The sequence below is a fragment of the Urocampus carinirostris genome, chromosome 18 (genome assembly GCF_059441175.1).
Source record: "Urocampus carinirostris isolate Australia breed hairy pipefish chromosome 18, RoL_Ucar_1.0, whole genome shotgun sequence".
Lineage (NCBI taxonomy): Eukaryota > Metazoa > Chordata > Actinopteri > Syngnathiformes > Syngnathidae > Urocampus > Urocampus carinirostris.
This window is the reverse complement of record NC_142366.1, coordinates 7,987,244-8,008,745: the sequence shown is the minus strand read 5'-3', so window position 1 is coordinate 8,008,745 and position 21,502 is coordinate 7,987,244. Positions and strand designations below refer to the sequence as shown.

At 41.4% G+C, this 21,502-nt stretch overlaps 1 long non-coding RNA gene across 1 annotated transcript; it reads left to right on the top strand.

The window, feature by feature from the left end:
- Positions 1 to 13,900: 13,900 nt before the first annotated feature.
- On the top strand, positions 13,901 to 20,269 carry LOC148348262 (uncharacterized). The gene is made up of 3 exons (XR_015847756.1): positions 13,901 to 14,027; positions 19,799 to 19,987; positions 20,110 to 20,269. It is a non-coding gene; the product is annotated as an uncharacterized LOC148348262 (long non-coding RNA).
- Positions 20,270 to 21,502: the final 1,233 nt, after the last annotated feature.

Here is a 21,502-nt window from a genome sequence, read left to right as displayed (position 1 = left end):
ACAATGCTCACTCGATATGGAGTTTCTAGCTATGTACCGGGAGAGTTAACTGTGGTCTTTGTGTTTGCTGTATGCTTTCCACCACTAACAGTTTCGCCAGGTGCTAACGTTAGCATAGCGCTATATCTCCTGCCCGCTGCTGAACGTCAGCTTGCACTGCCCCAACGGAGCTTTATCGTCGACGGCGACTTTAATCGGGCATGTTTATTGACTGTACTCCCAAATCCCTTCAATTGTGGACTCCCAAATCTACTAATTGTGGACTGAGCGATTCGGAGGAACGCTGGACTGTGTAATGTAAGATCAAACATTCGGGAACTCTGTTTGACCCTCACAACAAGCTATTCTATTCTATGACTTGAGACACACCAGGACCTTGGACAGCTACAGTGACAGGTTTGCAGGGATTGATCCTTCTCAGGGTGGATGTCACTGCTGCCTGGTGTCTTGATGAAGGAAAGGAAGCTGTTTAAGGTGTCAGGCAGGGTGGCTGACATACTGGGGTGTGGTTCTGTAGTCTCTCATAGTTCTGATTCCTTACCACGTGTTGCAGGGGGGGTGGCGGTTGAAAGGGTTCTCGATTCTGTCGAGGAACTTAGCCTCTTTGATGTTTTTTTAGCTCAGCTCAGGCCCTGCTGTAGGCCAGCCTGTAACCTGATTTGAAGGTGGTGTTACAGAATTTGAGCAGGGACTGTACATTGCTGTTCAACCATGGTATCTGGTTGGTAAACACAGTGTCAAGTCAAGTCAAGTCATCTTTATTTGTATAGCCCTAAATCACGAAGAGTCTCAAAGGGCTTCACAGATTATTACACTATATTACACAGACTATTTTTCAGCCGACGAGAAGAGTAGGTTATTCATATGCTATGGAGTAGAAGTGAGTTTTAAGTTTAGATTTAAACATTTCCACTGAGGTTGCAGATCGGATCTCAGGGGGAAGAGCATTCCACAGCACCGGTGCCCGGATGGAGAACGCTCTCGAACCAGCAGAACACTTCTTTGCTCTTGGGATCACCAGAAGACCGGCACTCTCAGATCGTAGGCTTCGGACCGGGACATAGGGGCAAATCAGATCTGAAAGATAAGAGGGAGCAAATCCATGTATGATTTTGTACAATACTAAGAGAACCTTGAAGTCACACCTATGGCTAACTGGGAGCCAATGCAGGTTAGCCAAAATCGGTGTTATGTGATCGTACTTTTTTGTCCTAGTTAAAAGCCTCGCTGCGGCATTTTGTACCAGCTGAAGAGACTTGATTCTTCGGGAGACCAGAGAGTAGTGCATTACAGTAATCGAGACAGGAGGTAACAAATGCATGAATTATAATTTCCGCATCAGACTGAGACAGTATTGAACGGATTTTAGCAATGTTACGAAGATGGAAGAAAGCGGTTCTAGTAATTTTCTTTACATGCATTTCAAAGGATAGATCAGGGTCAAATATGACACCTAAATTTTTACCTGAGTCACTCTGTGTGATGTGACATTTGTCAATGTTCACAGCAGTTTTTGAGAATAAGTCACGGCATTTAGATGGACCAATGACTAACATTTCGGTCTTTTCAGAGTTAAGACGCAAGAAATTGAGTGACATCCACTCTTTTATCTCAATGAGGCAGGCCTCCAAATGTCCACAGTTTAGTGTGGTAGATTCCTCCAACGGAAGATATAGTTGAGTGTCGTCTGCGTAGCAGTGGTGGTCAGACCAGGGAGAACAGTATTTTTGCATAACTTAACATTGAAGAAGTCAGATAATATATACTCCTCCAGGTGCATACATGCTGAACACACAATAGTTCGGAGTCCTGTTCTGCGGAGGAGACCTCATCTGTCCAAACCTGTACTGTCTTGACGGTGAGCCTTTTACGACAGGCCAGAGGCTGGTAGGTGAGTATGAGCTCCACAGGTATATGGTCAGACATGTCCGGGTGTGGGGCTGCAAGAGCCTTGTTAAAAATGTTGTTGTTACTGATGGTAAATTTGACATATTTGCAGTTTTTGGGATACTTTACCTTAGTTCAACATGGTTGAAGTCATCTGTTACTATCACAACAGCCTGTTGGTTCTTTTTCATTAGACCGCTAATGCAACAGTGGAGCTCCTCCAGCGTTAGCTTAACATTAGCCTGCGGTGGTATGTAGAATGACACAATAATAGTTGATGAACGATAGGAGAACCAGCTTGAACGATCGGTATTTAGATAGATAGATAGATAGATAGATACTTTATTCATCCCCGAAGGGAAATTCACTTTTCCAGCAGCATCCCTAAGCTGAGAACAATCGAAAATAACTGAGAACAATGGAAAATAACACGGGAGCTGCTGGAGTGGCTGCCATTCGTGACGGCGCCGGAGAAACGATTCAATTTGAATCATGTACAAACAAACAAACAATTGAATCATGTACAAGAAACGATTCAATCTGAATCATGTACAAACAAACAAACAATTGAATCATGTACAACAAACAAACAAAATATATATGTTTCAATAAGTGGAGTGTTAATAAAATGGGGGGAAAATAATTTCTGATACTGATATAACCAGGTAAAACAAATTTTAAGTTACCTGTCCAAATGAATGTTGTGCCATCTCACCTTTCCCACTCTCTCTGCTCGCTCCTCAAACTTTATCAAATAGTCCAAAATTTTACCTCATCTTCTCCGCTCATCGTCGTCCTCTTCTCCTTCCACTTCGCACTACAGAGACTTTTTAGCTGAGCCGTCTCTTATGACACCATCCCCTGATCTAGACCAAACTAATGCAAGCAAAGCCAGGTATTCCAAATTAGAGGAGCACAATGTACAGATGGGGCGCTTGGATATGCCCCAATTTTTTGTTTATGTTCAATGCCAAACTTCCACCCTTGCTCTTGCCTGAGGCTACCGTCCTGTTCGCACGCAGAAGCAAGCGCCCCTTGAACTCCACCGCCGCCTTCAGGATGTTGTAGTTCACCCAATTTTGAGTGAGGATGGCAAGGTGTCACGTTAAAAAACAAAACCTCTTAAGGTAAGAGGTCTAAAATCTGACCAAAAAGATAATTTAGCTCATTTTATTAAGCTTAAAATAGTTTGAAAACAATACAAATGAAATGCTAAATCTAACATTTTACTGTCGCACTCCATTCTTGTCACATATCTGATCCAATAAGCTAATATTTAGCAGCCTGCAAAATGATTGTCCTCCCACCCAAGAACTTTTTGAAACTTAAAAAAAAATAATAACTCTTATATTTTTCAAGAATCGACAACATGTGAGACACAATCAGGAAAACAAACCAGAATTACTCTTTATATTATATTGTGCTAACAAAAAAATATGAAAAATACTCAACAAAGATATTGGCCCCGCTTGAGTTAATACGTAGTCCAACCTCTGTTTTGGGTATGTCTCTATAACTTATATAGGTTTTGCATATTTGCAAATTCTTCCTTACAGAAAAGCTCAAGGTCTTTAAGGATTGATGATGATCGTTTGTGCACAGCATTTATCACATCTTTCCACAAATGCTCTATAGGATTGATGTCTGGACTTCAAATTTACCTGAAAAACACCTTATAGTATTAGTTTTAAACCATTCCATTGTAATCTATCTTTAGGTTTAGTGTTGTTGTGCATTTGGAAGGTGACCCTGTGTCCCATTATCAGGTCTCTTGCAGACTCAAACAGATTTTCTGCCAGAATCGCCTTGTATTTGGCTCCATCCATCTTCAATCAACTCGATCACTCTTCCCAGTCCATGCTATAGAAAAGCAGTTCCAGAGCATGATGGTAACACTATGTGTGACATTGGGGATGTGATGTACAGTGATACACTTATGCCAAATGTAAGGCTCAAAATGTTCAATATGTTTAAATTGTAATTTGCAGTAATTACAGCAAGTAATTTGCTTTCTCCTTGATTGTGCCAGCTCTTTAGAGATTTGTAGTGGTTTTGTAGTGGTTTTAAAATGCTGCATTTTATTTTATCCCTATAGTGCTTTGGACTTTTTTGGTTCCACTTCTCGATTGTGTCTCATGTGTGGTTGTTTCTTAGAAAATATGTTCAGTTTCTTGCTTGAAATTTGAATACTGTGGGTATATGACAAACGCTTCTTTAGGGGCAATTCTTTTGCCAGGCAGTGTACGTTCACGCCAGACGGCTTGCTAATGACGGCTATCAAATAACACAAAAAAGTGAATTCAACCAGTTAAAAGCACCCAATTTAGCTTGCAATTGTCACCCATAAAAGTCCAGATTCCAAGTTTAGCGTGTAATTGTTCCAAAGGCATGGCGCGTAAATGCCTGCAAATTGATTAGTGCGTGTTAAAGTGTGACGCTAGCCAAAAGTTATAAAAAAAAACACGCTAAAAATTAGAGAAAATGACCTTTGCTAGCGTGGCGCTAGCGGTAGAGTCACTAAATGATTAATAATAGCCATCGGCGGGGGTTGCAATGAGCACGCTGGGGAACGGCTAGTGGCCGTTTTGGCTAACCCTGCTACTGGCGCCACCTGCAGCTACCGCTCTCGCCAGAAAAAAATTGAAAAAAAAACAAAAACAAAACAAAAACAAGTGCTAGCTAGCGGCCAGCCGGCGCATCTGCTGCTTCCACGCTCTGCATCATCCATCGCTCATGTGCAATTAGGCATCGCAGAGCTCAAATCAGAACAGATCGCCGATTTTCTTTATTTGATTTTCGCTGACTCCATTTAGGAGGAAAAAAAAGATGAATTCAATTAAAAGCCAACAATTAAACGTACAGTAAGAAAAACACGAATATGAATCCAGTCAATTATTTTAACATAAGTACACTGCAAGTTTGGGGTTTACCAGACAATTGTGTGTTTTCTCTGAAAAGGCACACTTTTTTCCACAATAGATAAAAATAAAACTATAACTGAGTCATTGATGACTTTTTATTTGAAAACAATATGTTTATTCTTCAAACTTTGCTTTTGTCAAAGAAAGGAAATGTCTAAGCAACCTCAAACATTTTAACTGTAGTGTATATGTAAGTGTATTTAATCAAATACATAAGAAAGAAAAAATATATAGCAGATTTTATGTTTTAATTTTATAAATTATATAGATATTTTTTACCTCATTGTAGAAAATTTAGCCTATTTGGGGATTTGTTTTTCTTCGTTTAAAAAGTGTTATTAGAAGTAAAAGAAAAAAAGCGTATTGCAGATACGTTGACTAATTTTGTGTTATGTCTTGTTTTCAAAGACATTTTATCTTTACAGAAATAAGATCTGAAAATCTTGCCTCTATTGTGAAAAGATTGGCCAACATGGCGGAATATTTTTTCTATGTTCAAATATTATATGCCAGAATCGGAAGTACACGTAGGAAATCACGATGGCATTTCAGCGAATAGCATGTTAGCATTTTCTTGATGCCATGACGCAAACCAATAGGAGGCAAGAATTTGATATGATATCAACCAATAGCTGACAAACGACATACACAACTTGGTTTTTGGTTTTGGTTAATGTTGTAAAGTGGGGTTATATGGCGTTCCGCTCCATTTTTTATGTGTTTTTAAGTGTTTGTGTGTGCAAGTAGTTGTTGTTGATGTGATATAGTGGGGGAAATGCTTTAAAGTGGGCTCAAAAATTGTTATCTCATACCATGTAGTAAAATTGTCATAAGGCAGGGACGCCGTATCCTGGGAGTCAACTGTATATTGAATAAGTTCAAATTATTATTAAATAATTTGTTATGTGAAAGCATGTGTTGTTGATGTGTGATTTGTGTGTGGAGTGGGTATAATGCCTTAATGAGGGGCCAAAAAAACATCGTGTCCAACGATGCAAAGTGAAAAGGCGAGGCCGCTTTAACCCGGGGTTCTACTGAATGTGTAATACTTTGAATTTGGTTTTAGGCATTCATTTGATTTTGATGCCATACAGAGGGGGAAATAACTGATGAAAAGGTCGCAAGGTTGGGACACCATATCGCGGGGATCTACCATGTCTTCAGTCTGTTTAAAAGTTATTAAATGTTTTGGCAAGTGAAATAATTTATTGTTAACGTTATATAAAGTGGGGCACGGCAACTGAGTGGTTAGCGTGTGTGCAGCATAGTTCTGTGGTCATGGGATCAAATCCAGCTACCAGCCTTCCTGTGTGGAGTTTGCATGTTCTCCCCGTGCTTGAGTGTGTTTACTGCGGGCACTCCGGTTTTGTCCCAAATTCCAAAAACATGCATGTCAGGTGACTTCCTGGTAAAACATTTTCCCTAGGTGTGAATGAGTGAATGAGTTGTCAGTCTCCGAGTGCCCTGCGACTAACTGGCAACCAGTTCAGGGTGTCCGTTGTCTTCTGCCCGAAGATAGCTGACCCGACTGAAGATAAGTGGTGCAGATGTGATATAGTGGAGAAAATACAGGTGCTGCCCAACTTACGAACGAGATTCTGGACAATCGTTTGTAAGTTGCTTGAGGGCAATATTTTGTATGTTTAAGGCTTGTATAAGTAACCTGTAATGTTTTGTACTAAAAAAATAAACAGTTCATAGAATAATATGCTCTATGAAGATAAAAAGAGTGAAGTTTAACTTACTTGTGGAAGATGGGCTTTGAGAGTTAGGCTACTTCCGTGGTAGAAAGTGGGCGGAAAAAAGCGATCCAACCATTGTCTCTAACGCATTAATCTTTCTTATTTTCACTTTCATTTAAAAATAAATGGTTCGCCTCGTATTTACACTTTACACTAACCATATTGAATGGATGCACAAGATATCAAACAATAAAAGGTTCTTAGCGCGCTACAGATACAGTACACATAGTACGTTTACACACAAACTAGGAAGTAGAAGCCGGATTTCTTCTTTGGGGTGGATGCCGGGTGACCTCTCACAGCGCCGCCGACGGAAAGAAGCACGACAGTACTGTCCTCTACTTGGAAAAAGGTGCACACAATACAAAATCTAACTTACAGCTATGTCCGGATATTTTTCCACATCCCCATTTTTTTTTCGTATCTACCATTTTTCGTAGGTCAAATGGTCATAAGTAGGGGAGCGTCTGTATCGTAAAGACTGTCAAAAATCATATTATTCCACAGCGTATACTGAAATCGTCATATTGAGGGTTGCTGTATCCCGAGGGTTTACTTTAGTGTCACAGAAACCAATACGAAAATCAGCACCTCCAAATCTGAGAACAAGATTCTCAACGAATCAGAGAGCAGCTGGTTCCTGTTTTACAACAGCTAGCATGAATACGAAAGCCAGTCTTATTAAGGTGACACAGACGAGCGTCGTAATTGCATTTGCAAAACGTTCGTAACAAACATGGCCGCTGCAGCTTGGCCAGCGTTCAATGTTAATAGCGTGATTAGCGCTTCGCTAGCCGCCGACATTTATGGCCTCCCATTAAGTGCTAGCGTCGTGAGCGCCGTTATGCCCCGCTGACTCAGACGCACTTAGCCGCAAACACTATTATTAAAATGGCCTTCAGCAGCACAATCAATCATGAGGGACGGCCTGCCGGGTCGGGGCCCAGCGGACCCCGAGTGGATTGCCTCAAACGGGGGTCATAAATCTACATTTGCCCATGATTAGCGATAACGGAGGAAGCTAGCGATTGTCAAGCACAAAACGGTATGAGTGCGTTGTACAGTTTGGAAATATGATTTGTTGATTTATTCCTTTTTTACAATATCTTACTTATGTGATAATAGCTCTCTCATATTTTTTTTTGCCAAGCTAGCTCAGCTTTAGCATTTACTTATGTCATGTGAATAATATAATTTCACCGTTCAAGAATCCCTTAACCGCTTGGGTTGCCGAGGCACCAATGTGGACGCAACTCTACACTTTCTCTACTGTCTGTTTTTGGGTCGTGGCAAAGGTCACACCAGTTTATTCCTTAATGTTTTCGGTCCAGTTATATTTCTCCCAGTGTTTTGAAAGAAGAATCTAATCCTGTCGATCTTGTGACGTGACCATACAACTGCAGTTTTCGTCCGCGGACAGTTGACATCAGTTCTTGGTAGGGTCCAATGTGCACCCTGATGGGGTTGAACACCGATTCGTTTGTCACATGGGCTATGTAGCAGAGTCCCAAAAGTTTCCTTTTCAGTTTTGCCCGGAGAGTCTGAGATCTTCACAAGCATAGAGGAAGATGAAAGTAACCAGCGCTTCTATGAGTTTGTTCTTTGATTTCACTGCTATGTTCTTTTCCCTCAAGATGGGGTTAAGTCTAATGGTTTGAGGTATAGTGGCCTTACCCCTCTTCGGAAATGACAACTCAAAAATGTTTGAGTTTGGAGAAATGTTCAAGCTCTTGTTGGACAATTGAGATGTTTGTGGCGATAACTCGGGGGCTGTTGGTCACTTTTGTTATTTTGTGCTGATTTCCATCCCATACTGAGTTCACTAGGTAACTGCTCTTCTCCTACTTAGCTTTAGCATATAATGGCCTTCCATGTAAGCTTTGGTATAAATAAAATATAGGACAAAGGAAAATGTGAACTTTGTCTTTAGTCATTACAATACCCACATTTAATTTTGATATAAAATAACACATTTGCTAACAATAAGTGACAGCTTGAGCACATAAAAACAGCAGAAAAAAATCTTCCTAGCTCAGAAGACCGCCATCTTTTCCCGTCGCCAGCGTGATGAATTGCCTTCGGCTTATCGGCAAAAAACGGCGGCGGCGCTAGTGAGGCGATGCTAGCAAAGCTCGACAGCTTGTCTATCATCACGTCAATAGCGTTTCAAGCTAATCCCGCCGCGCTTTCATTCCTGCCATCCTGACAGTTGGCGTTAGCTTGATGGAGCTTTGTTTATTTTGTGACCTTTTCCTTCTTTTATAGACAAGCAAACTGCTAACGTTTTTTTTTTCATTTTTGTTATGATAAGTGTCTAGTGCAGGGGTGTCCAAACTTTTCAGAAAGTGGGCTCCATTTAGTAATGTATGAGGGCACAATAGACCCTATAAAGAAATCCTATCAACTGTGCGCGGACGGAAACTTCAGTGGTATGGTCACGTCACAAGATCATCAGGACTGACCAATGTAATTCTCCAGGGCACAGTGAAATGGGGCAGAAGGAGAGGAAGACCGAAAAAGAATTTGACCGACAACCGTAAGGAATGGACTGGTTCCAACTTTGCCACGACCCAAGAACAGGCCAGGAACCATCAGCAGGGGAGAAAGCAATTACCGTATTTTCACGACTATGAGGCGCACCGGGTCGTAAGGCGCACCCCCCAAAAATGTTTTTTTTGTCCTATATTTTCCATACATAAGGTGCACCAGTCTATAAGACGCTACTGTGGGAGCGTCAACAAAACAGTCAGATAATTCAATCAAACTTATTAACCCCTTAACATTCCAACGGCTCGCAAAGAAGCAAATACGTGTCTCAGACACGTACCGACACGGTGTCTCTACGATGTCCCCAATCACTTAAACGCGTCATTCAACATATCATTAGGAAGGTTAAACTCTTGGGATTCAAGAAATGCCAATCATTTCTTATTTTATATTTTCTTTTTCGCTGGCAACTGTCTGGAAAGCAAAGTAAGAATTTCATTGTGCAGGGAAACGTGGTTCTTTACTGTGCATATGACAATAAACCCTTTGAATTTAATTCAATTGAATCGAATTTTGAAGTAGTCTCATCACAGAAACATCAAGATCAGTCCGAAACAAGATACTGGGGAAATATAAAGCCAGGGTAGCCCACCAAAGTCGTCTTGCAGCCATCATGTTCAATAATAATACTCAACCATTGTCTTCTTACATCCGTGAGTGTCGTAAATCCAACCTTGTCAAATATTTACACACTCCAAAACACGCAATAATGCCGACCAAAAAGAGAAAAAATCAGCAGAGAGGCACCTGCATCGATATACATTGCTTGCTGTTTGTTTAGCCCCATAATTCCTGTTTACAAATACAGACTTTTTTTTTTTGGTTTGAACAAATTTATTGACACTAAAAACAGAAAACAATCATGACAATCTCAACAGCAATTAAGCACATTCACAATATTATATTCCAATATTACGTTTTTAACAGCAAACACAAAGTGAGGTTTGAACAAACCTTCTCGAAAATCAAACATATTCACAATTTCATTATATAACATCTTTGTTAGTGTCAATAGATCCGTCCAGGCCAAAGTCGATTGTCCTCGGTCTGAACAAATCCACCGACACCAACAGCAGCAAAACACAGCCATCAAGCATATTCACATTTTTTTTATATTTGACAATATGACGTGACGATATGACATTTTAACATTTTTTCCTGACATTTTCAACATCAATTAAACAATTTCAGAGTTATTTTCTTTTAACAGTAGTTAACCAGTGTGTAAAAGGCAATACTATTGTGCAAGGGCATAGCTCTGCCTTCCCACCCTCCCAAGCAGCATTCTTCCAGTCCTCTGTGTGGGTCCTGTCCCTTCTGCGTGGGTCCTCTCCCTTCTGGGTTCCACAACCCAGGCCGTTGCTGCCGGGACTCCCACAGTGTAGCTCCGGCTCCCCCCTCCGGGTGGGTGCAGACGAGTCTTCTTTATGGCTGCGTCCTAGGCCCGCCGCTCGCAGATTGTATGGTATCTGCAGCCATTTGGAGCACAGCCACGGGGGGGATCTGCCTGCACCTCCATACCAGCAGGTTTCTGGAGGTCCAGATGGCGTCCTTGATGGCAGCGAGAGTGAGCCAGTCCCTGGCAAAGTCGTTCCGAGGCCTCCTCGACCGACTCACCCCGTAAAGCACGTACTGTGCATCAGGGACCTCTCCTGCTGGCAAGTCCGGGAACTTTCCTAGTTGTTCGGCCATTGTCCACAAGACCTGGGCAGCGCTGCACTCACAAAAAAGGTGCCTCACCGACTCCTGGGCGCCACAGCCAGGTCGAGGGCACGTCGAAGTCGCTGACATTCCTCGGTGGTGCATTACAGCTCTGACTGGGAGAACTTCATGAGCCACCATCCATGACAAGTATCGTAGTCTGTTTGGGAGGGCAGGATGATTGACGTTGCTCCAAACCGTTGTGGATTCGCCAAACGCAAGCCCCCGCACAGGGCTTACTGTAGCTCGCTCTTGCACAATAGCAATAAGGGCCCTGTGGTTTTGTAAAGTGTGACATTCTTGTGTTTCCAAATCAAACTTCTTCAAAAATCCCGAATAAAGAGATGTGTTGGTGGCAAGTTAAACGAAACTGGAATCAAACGATTGTCTGGTACAAGCTTTAGCTTCCGCAAATATGAGCCCATCCAAAAACGGGTCATTGCTTGACTTTTCGGGTTGTTGGGTGGGCCCACAGCGTTTTGGAAGTAGAGAGAGACATATTTGCTTCCCAGGAAAAGCTGGAGGTCAGGCACTTTTTTCCCCCCTTTTTCCTTTTTCTTTTTCATTGTATCTCTTTTTATCCTTTCCCACTTTGAGCCCCAGACAAAGCGAAAGATGGCTCGGTCCAGTTGTAACAGCACGTTTCTTTTAGGCATAAAAATTAAACTGATTGACAAAAGCATTGGGAGGATGATCGCTTTGATGATTAGGACCTTCCCCTCTATTGTCAGTTTTCTTAGTGACCAAAAAACAAGTTTTTGCTTAACTTTCCTTGTCACGTCATCCCAGTTGGTCTCGCCTCCTCCATCCGCATTGAATTTTATCCCTAGGATTTTCTGGTCTGTCTTTAACACCGTCAGTGGGAGTCCTGCCTTTTCTGTCTCTTTCCACATTCCATAAAACTTCACTTGTGATTTTTCTCTATTTAGCCTTGACCCAGACGCCTTCCCAAACAGGTCAGTCAAGTCAAGGGCTCTTTCAACAGATGCACGGTCAGTACATAAAATATTAAAATCATCCATGTACAAAACACACTTGGTAATTTGTCCCCCACTTCCTGGGATATTGATGCCTTCGACAAATCTATCTTTTCTTAACATTTGTGCCAAAGGTTCAATGCAAAGAACATAGAGAAGGGGAGACATAGGGCAACCTTGACGTACACCACAGTTGATCTCGATTGCTTCCGATAAATTCCCGTTAATCATGAATTTGCTGTAGATGTCTCGGTATAGCAGTCCTACCCACTTGATGTATTTTTTGGGAAAACCACATTTTTGCAATACTCTGAAGAGGTATTGGTGCGAGACTCGATCAAAAGCTTTTTCAAAGTCTAGGTTTAGGACCGCTAGTCGCATGTTTCTGTCTCTTGCATAACAAATGGTGTCACGGATCAGCATGAGACTGTCGCTGATCTTCCTTCCCACAATGGCACAGGTTTGGTCTGGATCAACCAAGTCTCCCAAGACAACAGACATTCGTGTTGCTAGAAGCTTGCTGAAAATTTTACAGTCCACGTTTAAAAGCGTTATGGGTCGCCAGTTTTTTAAGTCAATTTTGTCTCCTTTTTTGTGCAATAGAGTAACTATCCCTATTCTGAAACTGTCTGGCATATGGTCTCGACTGGAAAATTCGTTAAAAACAGTTAACAGATCTGGTGCTAAAATATCCCAAAAAGTCCGGTAAAATTCGAGGTTGAGTCCGTCCTCCCCGGGTGATTTGCCTTTTTTCATAGTCTTTATGCAATCATTCAGTTGGTCTTGGGTAAAGTCCGATGTTAAAAAGGGGTCTTGACGCACTGATCTTGAAATATGATCTAATACATGCCCCATTTCATTCTCATATGTTTCTTTCTTTTCAAATAATTTTTTGTAGTAGTCTTCGACCAATCTGGTTATTTCACTACTTTCCTTTGTTATTTGCCCGACTACAGTAGTAAAACATGATTTCTCCAGGCTGTAGAGCAACCAAACATGTGATTCACATATTTTTCAGCCAATCGCAGGGTTTGTTTTACCCAGCTTTAGCCTTTGCGAGCCTGTAAATGCTAAAAAAGACCCGCCTCCTTTACCTCCGAACAACTAGCCAATAGTGACCGATTGAAATGATGATTGACACATGAGTTAGGAAAGGAAACGCCGGTATATATATCCCAGCATACACTGCGGGCTACTTCGCCTACAGGGGAGAATCTTGTCGGTGGATGCTTGCCTTAGTTGCGAGACCTTGCACATGGTCAGCTTTTGAAAAAAATAAAGGCTTTAAGGTGTGCCTTCTAGTCGTAAAAATATGGTAAATTATATTTATCTCTCTCTCATTCTCTCCCTCTCTTTCTTTCTCTCTCTCTCTCTCTCTCTCTCTCTCTCTCACACACACTCTCTCTGTTTTTTTCTACCATATGGGCCCTGAGCTTGAGACCCCTGGTTTAGCATTTCGAAACATGTACACAAAGTTGTTGTTTATTCCTCCTTATGGGGAGTGTCACAGACAATTCTCCCGTCACTTGACGCATTGCTCCCGAGCTGTCATTCATCCTCAGTGGCATGTGACAGCCCGGCTCAGGCGCTTATTTTATTGTTATTTTTTTCTTTTTCTTTTTTTCTTGACGGGTCTTTTGAAAAGCTAACTGGCTGTCATGATGCGTTTAGCGTTTGACCTGAAACCCGAACCTGGACATTGAACTTTAAGCGTGTATTGTACTGAAGTCTTACTTTGAAACACGAATATAGCCTTCGATTGGTACTTTACTTTAAAACCTTGACACTTCCTTGAAAGGGGGAACCTTTCTTTCCCAGTTTTGACAATCAAACTTACTTCTGTCTTGATACCTTGACCCTCGCTCCGGTATCACTCTTTCTTTAAAATTTGACTCTGGATTATAACTTATTAACCCCTTAACATTCCGACAGCTCGCAAAGAAGCAAATACGTGTCTCAGACACGTACCGACACGGTGTCTGTACGATGTCACCATTCACTCAAACACATCATTCGACATATCATCAGGAAGACTCTGTTTAAAACCTTTGACCATTGCTTGAAAGTGGAAAACCTCCTCTAAAACTTACTAAATTTTGTGCAGGCTTGGGGAGTAACGGAATACATGGAAAGGCAAAAATGATGTTGGCAAGCTGTTTGGATTTATTTTCATTTTGTTTCTTTCGCATTTTATGTTAGTTTTGCCGGAGATCAAAGAGATCAAAGCCAGGAGAGAAAGCTTACCACGTGTTGTGAGTCATAATTTTATTCATATTTAGTTTCTCTTGTCTTTTATTAGCATATTTTGTATTGGAGTAATCCAAAAGTTATTGAAAGTAATCCAGTTAAAGTAACCCTACCCAACCCTGTCTAAAGCCTAACTTGATACTGTGTCTTTAGACTCAGCCAACAACACAAAACCTAAACAAAGTCTGGCTTAATCTACCCTCAGACTGCAACCTGATTTTAAAAGCCTAACTCTGCCTTAAAAGTGTGATTTTTTACCTCAAATCGAAATTAACCCACAATCAAATGAAAAGCCTTCCTGCAACCCTACCCTATTTTTTTTTAATTCTTTTAACTCTAGCTTCAGAACCTATTTATGGATCCTCATTTTGTAAATCAACACAACCTCTGATTTGATACCTTGTAACTGTAACTTCAGAACACAGATATGGCTTCAAATCTTACCCTGAATCAAAACCCTATGTACATTTTGTAACCCTGTCTTTGGATTTGAACCTTATTTTGAGACCCTAGCCACTGTTTTAAAGTGGAAACTTTATTATGAAGTATCTTAGAATCAAATGAAAATCCCTCTTGGAACATTACGCTCATTTTGAAAATATGTCGAGACTCTGGCTTGTTACCTTGACTTAGCCTTTAAAACCGGACTCCAAATGAAATCCCTATTTAAATATCATCAAATTCAGACAATGGCTTACTGGGGCGTTTTATTAATTATATATTGAAACTTTTTTAAAAAACATTTTGGTACAAAGATGTCATTGCAAAGAATGGGAATTGTCGCCCGTTTTCCATTGAATCACATGGGGGGTAAAAAAAACCTCGGGGGAACCCCAGGCGGACTTTCCAAGGGGTGCATAATATGTACTTGAACATTTCCCAGGAGGAGAGATTAGTAAACAGGGACATGATGATGGAGGGTGAGTGGATGAGGGCATCCATCTTGCTGCCGTAATCATGCGGAGCCGCCACCTTAAATAACTCCCACGCCAAATTTTGCACCAAATCCCGCAACGCAACTCTGCAAAATTCCCATCAGAGCGGGTCTGACGAATCACTTTGTGTGTTTGCACGGAACTCAGCGCTCCTTGAAAAATACAGAAGGTGGGATGGCATGTAGTTTTTCTTGGGCTAGGTAGCACCGACTTCTGCGCAGACATCCGCGCAGACTCCCGCAAAATTCTTATCAAAGCGGTACAGAGAAATCACTTTGCCTGCTTAAATAGATCTCGAGTTTTCTGATTTCTTCTTGAGGGTCGAGGATTAAACTAATTTATTGAGTGGCATGAATAAAATCATTGTTTTTAGTTAAATGAGGAAACAATGTCAATTTACAGCATGACATTGCTTGTAATCATAGTACTCTTAAAAGACCTATATACAGTATGTGGTTATTTGTTTGTCCCTAGGCATGTACATTATTGATCAGAAAGGGAATATTGGAATTCTGGAGCAATCAAAATTAGATTATTGCTTGCATGGGAATGTTATATTTGATAAAATGTTAAAGGTTGGGATATGGACGTTTTTTGTGGCATACTTGAGAAATTCCAAATTACGGGATTTTCCAGTTGTTACCAGGAGAGACCAGGACTTTAAAGTCATCTTTTTACCCTATTTTTATGTTCAAGTACCATTAGAATGTGTTTTTACTAATCAAGAAGATGTGTTTTAGAGCTATCTGGGGTTAACCTTGATGCTTCTGGGAGGCAGGAAAATAATTAATTGGTTTTCAATATTTTTTTATGGGGGAAATTTGCTCGAGATGAGAGCAATTCTACAGTGCGAACTGGGAATGAATTATTTTTCTCACGTTTAGAGGTAGTACTGTGTAGCAAAAGCTGGTGCTGAGCCGTTACTTGGCGGATAACAAAGTCGACAGGCATTGTGGGAAAATAGTGTTTTATTTTAATTTTGGGTAACGACAATAAAACCATTCATTCAACTGCAATTATGTGTTTTATGTTATTATTTGTAGATCCATTATTGTTCTTTTGTAACAGCCGTATACTCAGTAATTACGTCATCTCAAAGTAAGTTTTATTAACTTAGACAACAGCACCTTTCGGCTACAGGGTTCCAGCAGATCCTTGAAAAGTTTTAAAATGCATTCAATTCATTATTCTAAAAATAAGACATTGATTGGCAATAAACTGTGTCAAATCCAATTTTTGAAAGTCTTAAAAATGTTAATGAATTATTAGGATTCATATTTGTTTGAACTCAAAATATTTTTAAACATGTTTAATGAATGTAACAAAATAGATCTTTAAATTTAATGCTTATCTGACAGTTTTGACTGAGCATCCATGATTTACTGTAAACATTATTTTTTTTTCCATGTCTAATGCTGGAAAATTTCAACAAGACCAAAATTTGATTAAAACAAACAAAAAAAACATTTGTATAAAATTACCCATAATTAATGGAGTGTTTTGTGTTTTGTATATTTCAATTGTTTCTTTTTTTGTCGACTTGTTCTTGATTTTTTTTAATTTTAAAGAGCAATACAACAGTATTCAGAATGTTTTAATTTAACAAGCCTTAACCTGTAGGAACCCTTGGCTAGCAAGACTCGAGGAAAATTCTACCCAAAGCAGCATTTACTTTGCCCTTTTGCACAGAATAATTGTGCCGGGTGGGACAGCAAGTGATTTTTAGCTAGTTAGCGACAACTCTTGTGCCACACTCCTACGCACACTCCTGAAAACTCTCGCTCATCCCATAAAATTCCCATCACAGCAGGGCCGACGAATCACTTTGCCTGTTTGCACAGAACTCAGCACTCCCGAATAAATACAGCGAGCGATAAGGCGAGCGCTTTTTGGCTAGCTAGCGCTGAGTTTCCGAGTCAACATTGATTAGCATTTAGACACGCAGGCGCAAACGTTGACTTAGCAGTTGAGATGAGCCGGGGCCAAACGCTCGCCACTCGGAAACTGTCAGAGGGGGATTATGGGAAGTTTTTCCGGTAAATGAGCAAGATTTTTTGTTTTGGGTTGGATCCCTTAAACACAACGATCATCAGTGTCAGATTTACAGTCTGATGCCGCCCATCCCTCTCCAGGCCAACATTTATTTCTATCCAGTCTTGAACCGGGGACCTTTCGCACGTTAGGTGAATGTGCTAAAAACTGAACACCAAACAGGACACAGCAAAAATACAACTGTTGAAGCAAACAAGCACGGTATTATTTATTTTCTTAAATGTGGAAACAATGTACGTCGATTTACGTCATGACGCTGCTTGTAATCATCCATCCATCCATTATCTGCACTGCTTATCCTCACTTGGGTCACGGGGATGCTGGAGCCCATCCTAGCTATCTTTGGGCAGTGGGCAGGGGACACCCTGAACTGGTTGCCAGCCAGTCGCAGGGCGCACAGGGACAGACATCTCATTTGCCTTAATCACACCTAGGGACAATTTGTACTGGCCAATTAACCTAACATGCATGTTTTTGGGGAATGTGGGAGGAAACAAGAGTGCCCAGAGGAAACCCGCGCAAGCATGGGGAGAACATGCAAACTCCACACAGGAAGTTTCGATTTCATGACCTCAGAACTGAGCCGCACACGCGCAAACCTCTGCCCCGCCGTGCTGCCCTGCTTGTAATGATGATACTCCTAAATACCACTTATATGAGGCTATTGGTTTGTCTTTAGGCATGTGGATACGATTGATCAGAAAAGAAATATTGGAATCCTGGATACGAATTATATTATTAAATTCAGATTCAGATTCAGATTCAGATCTACTTTATTGGCATTCTAGTACACGTGTATACAGAACGAAATGTCGATACATCTGACCCGCACAGTTTCCTTGAATGTACAGATATAAGTAAAAGTTGTATTGTATTATGGCTACGTATAGTATTTTACCATAGTGCCGATAGTGCAAGAGGAGTAGCTAACCGGATGTGCAAAATGGGCAGTCAGGTTAACAAGTCAGGTAAACAGTAACATTAACACTGTAACAATAACGCTGTAAGTACAATAGTGCAGAGAGCAAATGTGCAAGGAGTGGCAAGCTATAAAGAACTGCCAGTAGTGCAAAAAGTCAGATTAGCAGCCTTTTAGATTTAGGTTAACTATATGTTAGATTGACCATTTAACAGTCTAATGGCCAGGGGGACTAGACTACTGCGGAACCTGGTGGTCCTGCACCGCACACTGCAGTACCTCTTCCCAGAGGCTAGCAGAGTGAACAGTCCATGATGGGGGTGAGAGGGGTCCCCGATAATGTTCTTAGCATGGGATAGGCAGCGCTTCTGGCCAATGTCCTGAATGGAGGGAAGTGTAGTCCCGATTATTTTCTCTGCTGTCCTCGTTACCCTCCTCACACTACCCCAGTCGGTAGCGCTGCAGCCTCCACACCACACAGAGATACAGCTGGTCAGGATACTCTCTATGGTGCCCCTGTAGAATGTGATGAGGGAGGGTGGGGGCAGGTGGGCTCTCCTCATCCTCCGTAGGAAGTACAGGCTCTGCTGTGCCCTCTTAACCAGTGATGCAGTGTTCACGGACCAGGTGAGTTTGTTTGTAATGTGCACCCCTAGGAACTTGATACTGCTGACAACCTCCACAGCCTTGTTGTTGATGCAAAGTGGGGCATGGTTGGGCTGGTTTTTCCTAAAGTCGACAATGATCTCTTTAGTTTTGTCAACATTCAGGACCAGGCTGTTGTCCCTGCACCAGCCCACCAAATGCTCCACCTCCTCTCTGTAGGCCAGGTCGTTGTCGTCCCTGATGAGGCCCACCACTGTTGTGTCGTCAGCATACTTCACGATGTGGTTTGTGGCGGACCTAGGGACGCAGTCGTGTGTCATCAAGGTGAACAGCAAGGGGCTCAGGACACAGCCTTGGGGGGAGCCGTGCTGAGGTAGATGACATCTGAGATGTTCTGACCTATCCGCACTGATTGGGGTCTGTCACTGAGGAAGTCCGGCAGCCAGTTCCGCAGGGGGGTGTTGAAACCCAGGAGTCTCATTTTGTCTACCAGATGTTGTGGGATGATGGTGTTGAATGCTGAACTGAAGTCCAGGAACAGCATCCGCACATGGGTGTTCTTCTCCTCCAGGTGTGTCAGGCTCAGGTGAAGCGCAGAGGAGATGGCATCCCTGGTGGAGCGGTTTGTCCGGTAGGCAAACTGAAAGGGGTCGAATGAGGAGGGGAGACTGGAGGTGCTGTGCTCTTTAACCAGTCTCTCAAAGCACTTCATTATGCTTAAATGACAAGAATGGGATTAAGACGTTATATTCTGGCATGTATGTAACATACGTGATAAAGTCGGATGTTACTACGAGAGACTGGGACTTTAAAGTGATTAAATGATCTTCTTGTAACTGTTTTTTTTTCTGTTCAATTACTATTTGAATGTGTTTATAGTGATGAGGAAGACGTGTTTTAGAGCTATCTATTTTAACCTGGATGCTTCTGGGAGGCCATGGACAAATGATTTGGTTTGCAATTATTTTATAGGGAGAAAATTTACTCGAGATGCGAGCAATTCTAGATAGAACCGTGATACTTTGAAGATATCGTAGTCGATAGGCATTGTGGGTAGTGTTTAGGCAAAACACTCTTTTGACCAGTCTATTTTGAGAACCAGACATTCCAAGCTCATGTGTGATGCATAAAATGAGGTGGCGGGCCACATTCAGCCTGCGAACCATGAGTTGCTCACACATGGGTTAAAATAAGCTCTTCAACAACCCCACCTACCCCTTTGTCATGATGGACTCACAAAAAAAGGGCACTCTAATTGTTGCAGCAGAATGTGAAGAGGACCTCCAAGGAAGCAAGAGCCAGGAGGCGTCCTTCAAAAGCTTCATCCTTGATTTCTATTCATTGCTTTGCTTTGGTGTCCGTTGTGAAGGCGAGCACTTGCACAATATGGCAACTTCATTTATCTTCTATTAGAAAACAGTGCCCCCAGGTGGCGGCATCGATTACAGCAAAGGTTTGTAGAGCATCACTAGTCCTTTGGTGTCGGAGGCTTGTGTGTCTCGTCCACTCATCCATTTTCTATTTATTATTTTTGAAAGTAGCTCAGTGGTTCTGTTCTGTGATTGTTTCTCATAGATCCACTCACCCATAATGCACTGGGAGAGCGGGGGAGATGACAGATTGCAGCAGAGCAGCTGAGCAGAGCCGAGGACAAGGCTTAACCAAACAAATCATCATGTCGTCAAAATCCACGCCAGTAGCTCGAAATAAAATTTGAATATAATTGGACCTAGCATTGGGGTTTGAAATGTTGCCTTTGTAATATTTGAAGGACTCTCGGGTTCTACAAATCGTCTCTCAGGCTTTTTAGAAGACACAGACTGGCAAAAAAAAATCCAAGCTCGTACCTCAAATCTTTTTCAGATAGCTTTGGAGTTCAAAATGTTGCCTTCAAAATGTTTGAGGGGGCACCTGGAACTACCAAATTATACCTCAGAATTTTCCAAGGACACCACTTAACCAAACAAATCATCATGTCATCAAAATCTATGCCAGTAGCTCAAATCAAAGCTCAAATGTATTTGGAACAAGGGTCGGAGTATGAAATGTACCTCCCGAAATATCTAAAAGAGAAGTGGGACAAATTGTCTCTCTGACTTTTTACAAGAATAATACCCACCAAAGCAAATCATCATGTCGTCAAAATCTACGCCTGCAGCTCGAATCAAAACTCAAATTGATTTGGAACTAGCTTTGGAATTCGAAATGTCGCCTGCAAAATCTTTAACAGACACCTCGTAGGGCCAAATTGTCCTTCAAACTTTTTCAAGGACACTGCTTAGCCAAACAAATAATAATAATAATAATAATAATTTCCTTGTATTGTCATTCTGTGTAACAATGTACACAGAACGAAATGTCGATTGCACCTGACCCGTTGTAGCGATCATCATGTTGTCAAAATTCACGCCGGTAGTTCAAATCAAATCTTTTTTGGAACTAGCATTTGAAATGTCGCCTATAAAACATTTACAGGACACTTCAGGTCCTACAAGTTGTCCCTCAGACATTTCCAAGGACCGAACCACACAAATTATTATTTCATTAAAATTTATGCCAGTAGCTCAAACTTTTTTCAACTAGCTTTTGAGATCGAGAAATAGCCCTGAAATATTTGAGGGACATTTGGAACAAACTCATTTTCCCTCCAACATTTTTAAAGCCACACCGAAGAATGAAAAAAATAATGTCGTCAAAATCCACACTAGTAGTTCAAATATTTTTCAGATAACTTTGGAGTTCTAAATGTTGCCTGCTAAAGGTTTAAAAACTTCTGGTGATACCAAGTTGTCAGTTTTTTAAAAGACACAACTAAGCCAAATGAGGTAACTATGTTCTCAACGTCCATGCTAGTAGCTCATTTTTTTAAAACTAGAGTTAGAGTTTGAAATGTACCCATCAGAATATTTCAAGGACATCATGTCTGTCAAACGGTCCCTCAGACCAAATCTGTGCATGTCACTCGAAT